Source organism: Hydra vulgaris, chromosome 06, assembly GCF_038396675.1.
Source record: "Hydra vulgaris chromosome 06, alternate assembly HydraT2T_AEP".
NCBI classification, from domain to species: domain Eukaryota; kingdom Metazoa; phylum Cnidaria; class Hydrozoa; order Anthoathecata; family Hydridae; genus Hydra; species Hydra vulgaris.
The window spans coordinates 34,272,501-34,287,500 of NC_088925.1; positions in this window are offsets into that span (position 1 = coordinate 34,272,501).

The following is a 15,000-nucleotide window of genomic DNA, read 5'->3' on the forward strand; positions in this document are numbered from 1 at the left end:
CTAGCATATATGAATCTAGAATAATGAACATCAATCTAGCATATATGAATGTTTAATAATGCAACGCTGTGTTACATTTATGTATTTATTCTTGTATTAAAGCAAATATATTTTTAAAAGAGAAAGATATTAAACTATAAATTAACTGATTTCAACATTGCAAGGCATTTGCTTTTATGCGTTAAAAATGTTTTTGGCAAAAACCCGTATGGCACCCCTTCTTACCTGAAACCTACGCGAACCGGGCCTACTTTTAAAGTGTTTAAATCAATATCTCCAGCAATGACTACTGAACAACAAATGAAAGACGTACATTTATTCTCAATAGAGAAATAGATGATACCATGTTTTCCTTACATGCCTACACTTTACAAAATCATCTCTTCCTTTTACATCTACTTATGACGAGAAAAGTTTCAGTAGACTGAAAATTATCAGTGATCAACATGGGCAAAACAATGTTTTTTTTTTATTTATAATAGTTTTAATCAAATGTGAGTTAGCTGAGAGCATTGACTCAAAAGACACACGCCCATAAGACGTCTATATGACGTCTTATAGACGCCACAAGTCAGTATGATGTTCTTAAGACCTCCAACGAACGTTTTTGTACCCGTTGAAAATAAAATCTCGCAGAAAAAAATAAACTAGCTGGAAAGTAAATTTCTTACTTAATGCTTGTTTTCATTAATATGTAGAGTGTAAATGTATTTTTAAATAACCAAACCGTTGCAATAATATTAAATGTTTCTTTTTTTAACGATAATTGTTAACCAATGTAAACTTAGCAAACTCAAACTTTAGATTGTTTAGTGTTTTAAACATACTCAATGGCAATTATAAAAGGCAAATAAAAACATCGATAAAATATATTTATCACAAGTGCGATTCTTGAAAAAAATGTTTCTAGGGGCTAACGTGCTACCCATAAACCTGTCGCCCCCAACTCATTCCCCTGCCCTCCCCTCCCCCTCCCCACGACGCTTAACCTCAATCCGCTACTTGTATGATGCAAAAATGTAAAAGATGACCATAGGCATAAATATATAGGGCAGATTAGGGTAATAAGAGCACCTTAAGCAAAAATTGAAATATTTTCAAAAATTATTATGCTGGATCCAAAATTTTTGCGAATAAACAACTTTTAGGGATCCTTACTCGTGATCCACTAAGACATTTGGGCACCCGAATTTTTTTCTTAAAAACACAGAGGTTTTAAAAAAAGTAGCAAAAGTGCTCATATTACCAAGACCACTTGATAACATGAGCACTTTAAATTGGCTCAAAAAATTAACATTAATTAAGTAAAAAATACTAATCTGACAATTAGAACTAATTTTTGGAATATAATGATTCGTTATTAATAAAACTTATTCATAACGAATTATTATTAAAAAAAAATTTTAAACCACTTTTTGTTGAAATAATACTACTATATTTTCTGCAACAACAACAACAACAAAAATTAGTTTGTTATTTTTTCAATTTTATTAACTCAAACCTTTGAACGATAAAAATTCAGAATTTTTAAATTTAAATTACAGAAAAATATTAAATAATTAATTAAAATATTAGAATTTTTAACTACGTTTTGTTTTATTTAAAAAGCAATTAAAACCACTTTTACTTTAGGACTTTAAACTAGGTAATTTCAATGAAAAACATTAGGTAATTTGAGCATACTCATATTATACAAAAATGGCATCTTTTAATAAAGTCAAAACTAAATCAATCAACAGTGGTATAATAAAAACGGACACCAGTGACCATTTTCCTGTTTTTTTAACAACAAATACTGAATGCTGTATAAATAAAATACCATAACAGTATACATAAGGCGTGTAAACAAAGACTCGATTGCGATCTTTAGACTGCTTTTGCATGAAATCAATTGGGAATTATTGAATGATTGCAATGACACACGTAGTGCATACGATTTCTTTATCCGCGTCTTTACAAGGCAATATAATAAAACTTTTCCTAAAATTCAGAAAATTATAAAATCCAAAAGTGTGCATAGCTAATCTACTGAAATCTGATAAAAGTGAAATTTTTAATTAAAAAAAAATTGCCGAGAGACTGAGTAATTTTTTTATAAATGTTGGGGAAAATTTAGCCTAAGAAATCTCTTCAGGCAGCAAAACATTCCAGTCTTTTTTGAAAAAATGAGATTTTATTATGGACAATTCAGAACTTTCTATTGAAGAGCTTCGATCAGCATTTGACTTGCTTTAGATAAATAAAAGTCCAGGTTTTGATGAAATTAATGCAAATGTTTTGAAAAGTGTCTTTGATATTATTGAATTGCCTCTTTTCATTATTTCTAAATTTTCATTGAAAAATGGGGACTTTCCTGTTCAATTAAAACTTGCTAAAATAATTCCAATTTTTAAAAACGGCGACGATTCTTTAGAATCAAACTACAGACCCAATTCTTTCCTCTTTTTCAAAGATTCTCGAACGTATATGTATAATAGAATATATAACTTCATTGATAAAAACAATATTTTATATCCAAAACAGTTTAGGTTTTAGAGAAATCATTGCACTGAGCATACAGTGATGGATTTGGCTAGCAATATTTTGAAAGGATTTGATGACAAAAATTATACACTTGGAGTTTTTGTTGATTTATCGAAGGCATTCGACACTATCAATCATGAAATCCTTCTCTATAAATTAAAAATTTATGGAATTCAAAATTCTAATATAAAATGGCTACAGTCTTATCTACAAAACTGTAAACAATGTGTGACGTTTGATTTAATTTGTACGCAGTTAGAAGTTATTAGTTGCGGTGTCCCTTAGGACTCAATACTTGGTCCTTTGTTGTTTCTCTTATATATTAAAGACATCCACTTATCCTCTAAATTCCTTAATTCTGTTCTTTTTGCTGATGATAGTAATTTTTTTTTTCCGGGATCTAATTTAAAATTTGTTTTTTCTACTGTAAACACAGAGCTAATAATGACTGGTTTAAAGCCAATAAACTGTCCGTAAACATTGATAAAACTAATTACATTCTGTTCACAAAACCTTCGAAAACTGGTAACATATCCCTGAAACTCCCTGTTTTTGTTTAAAAACAACATTAAAGTTAACAGAGTTCATTCAATGAAAATCCTAGGTATAATATTTGACGATCATTTAAATTGGACAAATCGTATCCAATTAGTGGAAAACAACATTTCAAAAGCTCTTGGGATCCTTTTCAAAACGAGTTACCTTTTGAATATGTGTTTAAAAAGCTTTTATTTTTCATTTATTCATAGCCGCATTAGTTATTGCAATATAGCGTGGGCAAGTAATTATTCATTATCTTTAAAAAAGATTTTAAGAAAACAAAAGCAAGCGAGTCGGTTAATTTTGAATGCAGGTAGATATGCATGCGCCGAGCCTTAACTTGAAAAAATAAAGTTTTAAATATTTATGAACTAAACATCTATCAAAGTCTGATATTTATCTTTAAAATTCATAACAACGTATATATGAACCTTATAACTTATGTTACTTAACAAACTCTAATATGTTACAATATGTATAAAACTTATACAACATATATTTTAGGAACTTAATACGTGAAACTTAATTGAAATTTTCGCGAACATAGGAGCAGGGTGACAGAGATTTAATTTTTACGAAAACATTCTAAAATGATTGTTTACTAACGAAATATATATATATATATATATATATATATATATATATATATATATATATATATATATATATATATATATATATATATATATATATATATATATATATATATATATATATATATAATATAAATGTTTCAAACAAAAATGGATTAGATTTTTTGCTAACATATTTTTCTTTATGAAAAAATTAATTTCATTATTATAGCATTAAAACTTCGCGCCACAGATTTATTTATGCGTGATGATATTATTTTAACAACGCTAAAAATTAAACAGCGTTTTAATTAAATGATAACCGCGAATTATTGCATATAAATTTACGCTGATTGTACTGATTCCTGTTATCACCACATAAAGTTGATTCAAAAAATACAAAGCAATTTTAACTTCACTGCTTACATCTAAGAAATCTTTAAGTATGCACACACACACACACACACATATATATATATATATATATATATATATATATATATATATATATATATATATATATATATATATATATATATATATATATATATATATATATATATGCATGTGGGCATCTTTCACATTTTTGCATCATACAATCATTATTATTTATGTCGCTGACAATATAAGGTTACAATTATTATAAGGTAGTCAATATTTTCAATCAGACTTTTTACTTATATATATGATGGTTTATAACAAACTTCATAACTTATTGTAAAGAAACAAATAATTTCTTTTTCCATTTTAGCAATCCATCAAGCATTACGACGTTGATTCAACGTTAAAAACACGTTGATTTGAGGACGTTGAATTGGAAACAAAAAATCGACGTTGAAATATCAACATTTGATTCAACGTCAATAAATTAACTTTGAACTGACGTTGATTTATACTTTGATTTGGAAACGAGAAACCGGCGTTGAAATATCAACATCGACTCAACATTAAAAAAATAACGTTTTCGTAAGATGTAACGTTTTCAAAAAGTTACGCTTTAAAAAACTTACTAAAATGTATTTTTTTTAAAGTTTTACAAGTGCGGGTTAGGGGGTAATTTAATTTTCATTTTCGCAACTACCTTCACTCTCATTAGACTCAAACGTCATAATCCACTTCATAGTCATCATTATCTTGATTATTTTTATCACCTTCTTTTATTAACTTCTTAATCTTCTTTTTCGTGGTTGTAAGGATTTTCGTTTACCTCCATATAAAGCGATAAGGTGCATACTTCAAGCAGGAGGCTTATAATGACCGAGTTTCTTTGTTTGTTGCTTTAGCATAACAGTGTTTAATCGATTCTAGAAAATAAATGCAAATATATTTAAATTTGGTCAAGCAAATAAAACTGTTGAGAAAAGGGGAAAGAAAATTTTCAATTTATATTATTTCAAATAAATATGTGAAGTGTACAACTTTTATGTAAACTGATTTTTTTTTTTTTAATATGTTCAAGAAAAGTTTTAAAACTATATTTTGTGAATTTAACTAAACTTATTTATTTTTGACAGACAGCCATAAAAGTATAAAAGTATATATATATATATATATATATATATATATATATATATATATATATATATATATATATATATATATATATATATATATATATATATATATATATATAGGTATATATATATATATATATATATATATATATATATATATATATATATATAGGTATATATATATATATATATATATATATATATATATATATATATATATATATATAGGTATATATATATATATATATATATATATATATATATATATATATATATATATATATATATATATATATAGGTATATATATATATATATATATATATATATATATATATATATATATATATATATATATATATATATATATATATATATATATATATATATATATATATATATATATATATATATATATATATATACATATACATACATACATACAACTTTTTTTGATGTTTGAGCTAAGCAACTTTGAAACATGAAGAAAACTCCATATGTAAGTATGTTTATATATACATTGCGCGACATAATGATAAGACACCCCAAAAAGATTTATAAAACTCTACTATACATTTATATTTAAAAACTAATTTTTATTGTAAATGAAAGCGAAGGGTTTACAACACTAAACAATATTTTAACAAATTAATTTTTAACGTAACTTGCATTTTATAAAAAAACAACCGTTTTTTCAATGCGACAAAATTAAAAGACAATTTTACAAAAAACGTTTTATTTGCACACCGCAGTTGTGGGCAATTAAGAATATTTATTTGATGTAAACACCAGAGATGATTATTTAACTGTAAACTTTTATGAACTGCCAAATGTTTAGTTTAGGTTTTTATTTATTAAGTATAAAATAACAAGTTAATTAATAATGGGTTGTGCTGCACCGCTGAGTCCAGATGAGAAAAAAGTGCTCTCTAACTTATCGAAAATGGGTCACTTCGTTAGTTAGATGGCTGAGCTATTGGACGCAGCTGAACTGCAATTAAGAATTACGTTAATAGTCCTCATATGTATGGAATAATAAAAAGTCTTGGACGTCCATCAACATTAAGTAGCTGTGATAGGCGAAGGTTGTTGAGACAAGCTTCAAATTCTTCATTAACTGCTCGTCAAATTGCTGCAGAAGCAGGAATGATTGCTAATTTACGTACAGTTTAGAGAGTTATTCATAATGCTTTTCACCTTTCGCGCAAAAAACTTCAGCAAAAACCACCTTTGACAACAAATCGCATAAACAATGGAATAACTTTTGCAAAGAACCACGTAACATGGAATGAAGATTGACAACAGTAGTATTTTCTGACAAAAAATGATTTTGTCTTGATGGGCCGGATAGATGAAATTATTATTTTCACGATTTGCGTAAAGAACCAGTAACACAGCAACGACGTCAAATGGGTGGTAATGGTGTAATGATTTGGTGCGCAATTAGATATCATGGTAAATCAAAAATTCATTTTATTGACGGAAAATGAAGTCTAAGGATTATCTTTTAATTGTTGAAGAACTTTTAAGGCATGAAGCATCTGTAATAGGTGGTGAATGCTAAGCGTTCACCACCTATTATAATGCTAGTGTTCATACAGCTAAGATAGTAAAGGAATATTTCAACAGCAGTAAAATTGAAACATTTGAGTGGCCAGCTAGATCTCCAGACCTGAACATTATTGAGAACGCTTGGTCACAGCTATTACATATAGTGTTTGAAAGTGGTAAACAATATAGTTCACTAGCTGACTTGAAATCATCCATCGCATCTGCATGGGATGCATTTGACATTTTGTTCATAAAAAAGTTGTATGATTCCTTACTTCTAAGAATGATTGAAGTGATTCAAAAAAATGGTAAAAGTACCCACTATTGATTGTTTAAAATTGAGACTTCTTTTTATATAAATGACAATTTATATGAATTTTTTCCAAAAGCGTCTTATAATTTTGTCACACTAAAAAAACAGTTTTTTTTAACAAAATATGAGTTAGGTTTAAAATAAATTTTTTTTGAATGTTGTTTAGTCTTATAATCCTTTTAATCTCATTTACTGTAAAAAACTTTAAATATAAATGTATAGTAGAGTTTCATAAATATTTTTGGAGTGTCTTATCATTATGTTGCGAAGTGTAGGAGGAATGAGGATGCTATGCAAAAAATTGCAATAATTGGAGACTGGGAACAACAAAAACCCCAAAACATTAGCCCCCCCCCCCAGCCCGAAATAGGAGGGCAATAAGTTAAATTTGTTATTCTTTTTTCAATCTTAAACTTAATTTATATTCATTGACGAACTTTAAATTTGATTCAATTATCTCTTGTTGTTCGGTTTTTATGACCTTATAAAGTTTACACCCTCCTCAAATTGAGGGGGCTGTAAACTTTATAAAATCACAAAAGCCGATCAACAAAAGGTTATTGAATCATATTTGAAATTCGTCGATAAATATAAATTAAGTTTAAGATTGAAAAAAGAATAAAAAATTTAACTTATTGTCCTCCTATTTGGGGCTGGGGGGCTAATGTTTTGGGGTTTTTGTTGTTCCCAGTCTCCAATCACTGCAGTTTTTTGCATAGCATCCTCATTCCTCATATATATGAACATACTTAAATATGGAGTGAACAAAATTGAAGTAATATCCTACCAATTTTTGCTTTGCAAGTAATTATTCCTTCCATAGGTAAATTCACAGTTAATTTTCCCTTCAGACCAAACAAATTGAACTTTGATTGAAGTCATCAGCCTTAAATATGTTAAAAGACAACTTCAAAACTTTTCTTTTTAAACTAAAAATTGGTTAAATGATTTTCTCTACATAACAAGTATTATTGATTAAAAAAATGTTTTCGAAATAACATTTATTTGTTCTACATTTGTTTCTATTGCACTTTCTTACTTTGTAAATAAATAAATTGATGCTTGATGCTCTCTAAGGCCCTGTTGAGAAGTATAATGTACATATGTCATTTTATTACTAATTTTATTGATGACATAATCACAATTTTAATTAAACAAAACAATAAAATAAAAAAAATTATATATAATATTATAAAAACTTTTTCATTTTATTGCATTACTATACATTTTATAAACTTTATATAATATATAAAGTTTATACAATGCAAATGATATAATCATTATGCTATGAAAACAATAAGTAACAAAATGATAACTTTACAAAATGTTGCATAATATTTTGTAACAACTTATTAGGGGTGCACCAATGTCTACTTTTGGCCAATGCCGATGCCGTTTGGTACAGGTCAATACCGATGCATCGCCATCGGCCTTAAATTCAAATTTGTACTCTTTTCTTTTTTACTAATAAGTAAATTAGGAGTTTTTTTTAAATATAATGTTTTCGGTCATTTTTAATGCTTATTTGCTAAAGTTTGGTCATTTTTAATGCTTTCTTGTTTGCTAAAACTTGCTTAATGCAAATTTTTTAGTTGCTTGGCTTATTGTTGATTTATTTTAATTTAATTTTCTAAGTTTAATTTCAAGAAGTTAGAAATTTTTATATTTGTATATGTATATATTTGAACAGCCTAGCGCATTGGTTAGCGCGCTTGCCTCAAAAGCTAGAGATCCGTAGTTCAACTCTAGTCAAGTATTATAACATCGGCACCTAAAACTAAAATTTGATATACATTTGGTGATATACCCTCAGTAAGTTTCTATCTTCTAAGATACAAATTAATACCTTTAAGGTAGAAAATTGTATGAAAAATTACTATTTTTAATATGATTTTCTACCTCAGAAGTTGTACCTTACTAACTGTATATCACATACCCTACCCTAAGGTATAAGTTTCTACCTTTTTTTATAGTTTAGCTCTACTATTACAACATCTGGCACAAATTTTTTCTTACATTTTACATTATATTTACATTCCTTAATTCTACACTTATCTCTTTGGATAGTTTGGATCCATATGCCATATAATTGTTTTCCTAAGTTATAAATAGACACTAAATGCAGTGAGATCCTGATAAAAACCGGTTCAAAAAGTATTCAAAGGTTTAGTGGTTGCAGATATGTCGATATAATAAGTTAAGCTTATACGTGCATTTTGTTTATGAAGTAATTATACTTTTGCTTACAATATAGAAACACAAAAGTAAAAATGATTTTTCAAAACAATCGACATCGGCCGATGAACCTATGCCAATGAATCAGCTAAATGGTCGTTACATCGGCAGGCCAATGCCAATGCATTGGTGCACCTCTACAAATTATAAAGTCATATAAATATTTTAAAAATTATATTACCTAGATACTGTTTTTGTTAGTAAACTGATTCTTCAAGTAACTTAATTTATGAGTAAATATAATCGTATTTAGTTTAATATCAAAATGCGTTTGAAAGCTTTCTTTTTCTTAAAAATTTTTATAAAAAAAGACATTAACAATTTCTTAACAAAACATCAAAAGTGAAGTTTCTCAGTAACGTAGATTTTGGGGAAGACGGGGCAAGATGGTGAACGTTTTGAAAGCTCTGATTTGAACGTTTTGAAAGCTTTGCAAAACTATAATTCTAAACTTACTTTATCAGTATGTTTATTGACACAATGATTCATTGCCTGTTATTGTCACAATGATTCATTGCCTGCATGATTTATCATTTTTCAAACTTTCAGTTTGCAAATAGAAAAATTTGAAATAAAAATTAAAGTTAAAAGTTCATAAATTTGTTATCCAGTCACGTGACTGGGCACGTTGACTAATTATACGATTTCTGCTATATTATACAATTTAACTTTTTTAACTAATAACTACTTTAACTTAAGTATCACAATGTAAACACGCCTCGAAAAAAAATTTCTAAAAAAGTTACACCTGAAGGACACCATTCATTATGAATAACTGAAACCGAGGTTGTTCTTTTTAAGCGCAAAAGCTAAGCTTATGCATATAAAGTTGCGTTAATAATAATTAGAAAAACAATTTGGCAATAAAAATACAAGATGTAAATAAATTATCGTTTTTTCTCAATTTTAAAGTTTTTTTGTTGAATTGCCCCATTCTCTATCATGCCCCGTTTTCCCCGACAACTAATGTTTAAGGTCAATAAAATTCCAAAAGTTAAAAGTTTTTTCTCCCAATTAGATTTTTTAGGGAAATAGTTGTCAAATTTTTGTCATTAGTTTTATAGAGATATAGTTGTCAACTTTTTGTCATTAGTTTTTCAGAGATGTCAAAAAATTGACAACTAGTCAATTTGTTGACATTAGTTTAGAGATATAGTTGTCAACTTTTTGTCAGTACAGTGACCGTAAGGACTTCTTGAGGCACCTAAATAACATTAAAAAAAAAAAAAAAAACTCAATTGGTACCAAACTTCAGTATTGCTGCATTGATACAAGCACAATATAAGGGTAACAGTAAAACGAAACTTTTTCAAAGTCAAGATCGAAGAAACTTTAAGTAGCTGTAAATTCTGAACGGATGAGAATTATAAAAAAAAGGCTTTCCTAACTTATGTCTCTTAATATTTAGGTCCAATTTCGACAAGTTTGGTAATATAGGGTGCAACTCCATTTTGAAACATTTTTACTCAAATTACGTTACTATTGCTCCGTGTTATTTATTAAATTTACCTTATTAAAGATTTAACTGCAAGTAACCGCAATTTTCAATATAAAGAAAGTAATATACGCACGTTAATGGCTCCATTATTAGTAAATAGGGCCAATATTGAATCTAGTGCGGATTTATAGGAGGGCGCAATAGGGACAGTTTTCCCCCAATCCTTTTGATATTTTCTGAAGAAAAAAAATTTTTGTCTCAAATTTTTAACACAGCAAATTTTTAACACAGCATAATCTTTTTTAAAAAAAGTAAATTAGGGAAGCTATTTTAAAGAGATATGAAATTTAAATTTAAATGTGGTGCAAATTTTTAATTGAACTGCTGAAAAACCAATATATGACGTACATTTATAGTCACATAGATTTAAAACTAATATTCTAATAATATTAGTTTTTAAGAATTTTAGGTTTAATGATTTGTGGGCGTACTTGCCCATAAATTATTAAACGTAAAAGTTGCTCCTCTTTCTCCATTGCTAAATGGTCTGGATCCACAGAACGAAAAAAGGCTGAAAATTACATCCCTATCCCCTCTATCCTTACTAAATAATCTGAATCCCCCTGCTAAGAACTCTATTAAAAAATTGAGATGACCTTGAATGAATCATATGTTCTTTGGGTACATATCTTTTTTAAGTGTGTTTGTGTTTACTATGTTAAACCAGTTGTAATACATTTTGTTTATAAACAACGAAGTCTATATTTATTATAAAATAAAATAGAACAACCCAATGAATCGAGCGATATAAGCGTGTTATTGACTTGATATTGATACAAATCAAGCAGCTAGTAATATTGACATGGTAATGGTATGATTGTGGTTACGTTTGGTCAGACAAACTGTTTAAAAAATATTTAAAGTAGAAACAATGGAACCAAAGAAAAGTAATAGCAAATACGTATTTATGAGATGGAATACAGACAAAACTTAAGCAAAACTACTGTTAGCAGTAAGCGAGTCTACAATTTATGATTTTTTTGATTTATATATTTTAATGAAGTAAGTAGGATTTAAGTGAAACTATTTCAAAATTAGGATAAAAATTATATATTTTTAAACCATCATAACATATAAAAACAAAATGATTTTGTGCAATAATATTGAGTCCTATTTAAAAATTACAAATTAATATATATATATATATATAATGGACAGTAAAATGTTTAAGTAACAAAGTTGTTTCTTCATTGAACATGAAGAAACAACAAGTAAACTTGCCCAACTTGGCTTTATGCTCAACACACTACCTTATGTCCAAAATTGAATACACTTTTTAGAATAAATTTCTAAACCCATACTACTTTCAAATCACAATCAATGTTAGATTGAAATTAAATGAATGGCAATGATTTTAAGTTTAAGGTTAAAGCAGAGGTCTGGGTACATTCAGGGAGTAAGCATATCTTAAACTTATCTCACTATTAATGTTTACTTTCTTGATTCAAAAATAAATTTAAAGAAAAGCGTGGCGTACCGTGATCTTGAATTTAGTAATGTTGAAGCTTGTAACGGAAAGAAAATTTAATGCAACAAAAATATTTGGCAGATAAAAATAATATAGCATTAATAATAAATTAAGCTTTGTCTTATAGAAAAGCGTGGCGTAACACGATCTTATTTTTAGTAAAGTTGAAACTTGTAACGAAAAACAAAATTTAATGCAACAAAAATTTGGCAGATAAAAAGTCATTTAAATTCAAAGACTTAAAGAATTTGAAATATTTTAAATCGGTTAATTATGGTTACACACATCCGGGAAAAATAAAAAATAGAAAGCACAACATGCTCTCAAAATAATTACGGGGTCCGACAAATAGAGCACCATGGTCACAGTTTTTTTTCATAGTTTTCAAACTATGAAACATTATCATAGTTTGGCATATATTTAATGGTTTAGTAATTTAATATTACGTTTGTGTGCACCAACTTACTAATTCTAATTAATTTACTGATAAACTCATAGAAAATTTATTTACCGCAATTTTGTTTTTGCAGATATGCATGAGATTGTTTGCAGGTACCCAGGTACCCATAATAACCATGTTGTTTTTAAAAAATTCGTCTAGGCACATGATAACAATGTCCGGTTAATTATGGTTACTCTTCTCTAAATATTTCTTAGAAGTTATAAACAATCCGCAAAACTTTTTTTAAAGTAAAATAACTAATAAAGAAAGTACTTATGAAGAAAGTAACTTCAAATAAAAATGAAAAAAGTAACTTCAAAACTACTTATGAAGATAGTAACTAATAAAGAAAGTACTTATGAAGAAAGTAAAATAATTTGGACTGCAACTTTTAAAGTTTGCCAAAACCTTAGCTCTTGTGCCAAATAAATAAAAACATTTAAATTTTTTTATTAAAAGGTAATAACAAATGAACAATCAGAAAACTTGTGTGTGAAAAAAGTTAATTTTTCACATTTGTTTTTCTGAATACTTCCCGGAATGTTACATTTTAAAAGTATATTTTTAAATGATACTTTTTAAAAGTATCATTCCGGGAAGAAAGTATTCAGAAAGAACTCGACTAAAAATGAATTATTAAATATAATATTTTTTGTATAACTTTAGTCGTTTGCTACTTGTTTCACTGATTTTATTGTTTATTATTATTTTCTTTTTCTTTTATAAAAAAAAAAAAAAAAAAAAAAGTTAACAAACATCACAAAATCTTTTTATCAAATCATTAACGTCTCTGCCATTAAAGTTCACTTGATATCCAAAAAAAACATAAATGGAATTTTTTTTTTTTAAAGACTAGATTAAAAATAACAACAATAATAATAATAGCAATAATAATACTAGTACAATAATAATAACAACAATAATAATAATCTTGTCTATTTTATAAACTATTTTACAATAGTTTATAATATTATTATGATACAATTACATATAGTTCTTAAAATAAAACTATATTATCTAGAAAATAAAAATTCTTATTTTTATTGTGCTTATGAGAAGAAAAAAATTCCTAAGCTTGTACCACATATAATTCCTAAGCTTGTACCACATATAATTCGACTTCTTTAAGTGCTCAAATCAGATTAAGCGCATCCTAGGGACCTAAAATTTGTTTTTGCAAAATAGAAGTAAAAAACACAAATATAGTGCTTTCTCTCATAGCATTGACGTTGTTGAACTGTCACTAAATTACATTTAATAGCAAAAAATAACATTTAGATATGTTTATATCATCATTTGTCATAATACAAGAGAGTGTAACTTATTTTTTATAAGAGTAGGGGGCATTCTATTTTTAGTCATAGATTCAGCTTAAGTTTATTTAATCTTAACAAACTGGGTTTATAAAAAAAATATTTTCTAGTAATTTTAAACATTAAACAAATTACATAAAAAAATTTTAATTTTATATATTTATAAATTAAAGTAATTATTATATATTTATAAAATTAAAATAATTTGTTTGCATATATTATGTATTATACACATGTTATATACCAAATGTTACATGTTTGTTATTTTGCTGATTGAATTAAATAGTTTTTTTAAAATTGTTGTAATTTTTTCGAGACTGACTAGATTTATCAATAGGCTACTAACTATCAACAGGCTACTAACTATCAACAGGCTACTAACTATCAACAGGCCACTAAATATCAACAGGCTACTAACTATCAACAGACTCACGGATTGATTTTTTCTTCTTAGACTTTGTAGCCGGTGCCAGCTAAAGATCATGGTAGTTTACACAATCCACCCCTAATTCATAAATGTTTTGAAAGCAAATTGTTAAATAATGCTTCTCAAAAGTTACAATTACTTTAGACCTCTTGCGGTATAAATTATTGTTTGCCATTTGTCTGCTTTTTGCGCTTCGACTCGCACTTAAGCACAAATTATTTCTTTACTAATTTGAAACAATTGCTTTGTTTCTTAAGTAGCGCCACTGAAAGAATTTTTGATCAGCAAAACAACGTTTATATATATATAAACAAATATTTTGTAAAAATGTATTTTATGTCACTATATATTTAAGTGTATATATTTTAAATTTTTTTACTCAGTGATTAAAAAACAAATACAATAAATATATTTATAATTTGATGAAGAGGAGTTGCATCAGGCCCCTCTGACATTTATTTAATGAAAGTTTTCAATTTTTCTTTTAAGAAATAAAAGACAAAGTTTTTAGTTATTTACATTGTCAATTACATTTACAACTCAAAATAGTTTTATTGGTTTATTAAAATCGGGTAATTGATAAAAGTTTCTTTTTTCTGTCGGTTT